This window comes from Palaemon carinicauda, chromosome 9, assembly GCF_036898095.1.
Source record: "Palaemon carinicauda isolate YSFRI2023 chromosome 9, ASM3689809v2, whole genome shotgun sequence".
NCBI classification, from domain to species: Eukaryota; Metazoa; Arthropoda; class Malacostraca; order Decapoda; family Palaemonidae; genus Palaemon; species Palaemon carinicauda.
The window spans coordinates 113,036,035-113,038,534 of NC_090733.1; the positions used below are offsets into that span (position 1 = coordinate 113,036,035).

At 34.0% G+C, this 2,500-nt stretch overlaps 1 protein-coding gene across 10 annotated transcripts in view; it reads right to left on the reverse strand.

Annotated features, from left to right (window-relative positions):
• Positions 1-2,500, reverse strand: part of LOC137647051 (titin-like) — a 246,470-nt gene that overhangs the window by 206,042 nt on the left and 37,928 nt on the right. The gene's annotated exons all lie outside the window — the stretch shown is intronic.

Below are 2,500 nucleotides of genomic sequence, written 5' to 3' on the forward strand. Positions count from 1 at the left end.
ATTTACATCTGCAATCTGAATTCTGTTATTACATTCTCATTTACACCATAGAAAAAATATGTAAAATATGAAATATGAAACGTATTTTTAAACAAAAAAAATATTCGTTCAAGATATGAAACTTACGATATATCTTAATTAAGGCATGATAGAATGACTGATTAATTAATTGGGTATTGTAACGTTTAGTGATATTAATGAATATTAACGGACATTATTTTTCGATAATTAACTTCAAAATAATCAAATTTACAAATCAAATATAATGAAAATCTAATATTTCAATTGACAGCACAAATCTTCTTACTAAGCAATATCAGGTCTGAATTTGGAGTTAGTCACGTTTATATATACATTTAAAGCTAAAAGAAAATATGAACACGCAGATTTGAGAATATATTCGAAAAGATAACACAATGAACAAAACATCACCAGAAAACGGACCGAAGCAAAACTTAGGAAATCACAAATAATAAAACAAAAGAAAATAGGACAGTTAAGCAAATATTATGGTCTTGGGAAATCCAAATATTTATTCTTTAGTCATCATGATAAACTCAATTACCCCAAAATCTGACACAAACGGCAGACTTAAGAAAGCAATAAGCCAGCGCTTTGGAAGACTTCAAAACCATGAAAAAAAGACAGCAGTGTGAAAAGGACAAAACGTCGTAGTTGGTGAGAAGTAGTATTTAATGGACCCTGTAATCCAATGAATACTCGTATCCATTAACCGCCAATGCTTACGTCATTCTGGAGGCAATTACACTCAGGAATTGTTGTTACGCTCAACTTAGGCAAGTAACGAGTAGGGCCGGGAAATTTGGAGGCATCACGTGGTTCTGACCCATAATGCATTGTAAATTAATAGTTATTAGTAGTGTTATACCGTTCGCACGCATGCATACATTCACACATACATACATTTATATATATATATATATATATATATATATATATATATATATATATATATATATTATATATATATATATATACTGTATATATATATTTTTATTTATAAACATATATATATTATATATATGCATATATATTACACACATATATAATATATATATATATATATATATATATATATATATATATATATATATATATATAATATATATATATATGTATATATATCTTATACAGATAAATAAATACATACCGAAGAACTGCAGACAGAGATATATTTGAACATATTTCATCAAGCAAAAGCGCATAAGAATGATATTATAAATAGAGAGGGAAAATTATATAAAAAAAAAAAAAACCTTTCTCAAACAGACTATCCAGCCTGTATCAAAATTCTGTAGAAGATAACATTCTCTCTCTCCTCTCTCTCTCTCTCTCTCTCTCTCTCTCTCTCTCTCCTCTCTCTCTCTCTCTCTCTCTCTCTCTCTCTCTCTCTCGTAGGATATGTTTACGGAAGGTGCGGAACCGCACCTGAGGGGAAAAGAGAGTTTATGGGGGAAAAAAGGGGAAGATAAGATCGCAGGAAGAAAATATATTTAGAACAATAAAATTTTGCATCCCTGAAAGAGGGAAGAGGAAATAAGAGTGAGGGAGAGAAATTTTGTAGGATATTTATTGGAGAAAATCTATTAAATCTAAATTAAACAACCGGATGAAAAGTGAAAACCATTAAACAATACAGTATTGAGAGAGAGAGAGAGAGAGAGAGAGAGAGAGAGAAGAGAGAGAGAGAAGAGAGAGAGAGAGAGAGAGGCCCTGTGCTCTTATTTAGAGTGTGGGCAGCATTCCTGACGGCACGGACATTCATCTCTCTCTCTCTCTCTCTCTCTCTCTCTCTCTCTCTCTCTCTCTCTCTCTCTCTCTCTCTCTCTCTTCCTCTCTCTCCCATAAACCATGGACATCTTTCTCTTCTCATCAAACAACAAAAATCTCTTATAAATTTACCCATGGCAAGAAATTATCTTCCTTTCTTCATAAACAAAACTTCAAGTAAAAAAGAGTAAATTCTCCCCACGTTTCCTGGCGAACTCTCTCTCTCTCCTCTCACGCCAAATTCTCTCGCAGTGGGTAGAGAGGGGAGAAGTTTCTGTCTCTCCCTCACTCTCACACTCCCTCTCACCCTTTCTCTCTCTCTCTCCCCTCAGGTGTAACATGACACGGGTTGCTTACTTACGTTGAACGATGGCCACGCTCCCTTTAAAGAAAAGAAAAAAAAAAGAAAATCAACCACCCGTCTGTAGCGATGATTCGAAGCACCGTCTCGGTTGCCAAAAACCACAATAAAAAAGGGAACCACGAAAAATTCTTTTCAATTTACAATGCTGTTCTTTACCCACACTTATTGTTCTTCCTGTTTAGAAAAAAAAAATATGAAATAAAGAACACTATCGAGCACTTCAATAAGCACTCGGCTACAGCCTCTCGCTCTCTCTCTCTCTCTATCTCTCTGTCTGTCTGTTTCCGTCTGCATTGACGGCCACCCGAACACATATTTTAACAGTTCCGAGAAAATGGTGGAAAT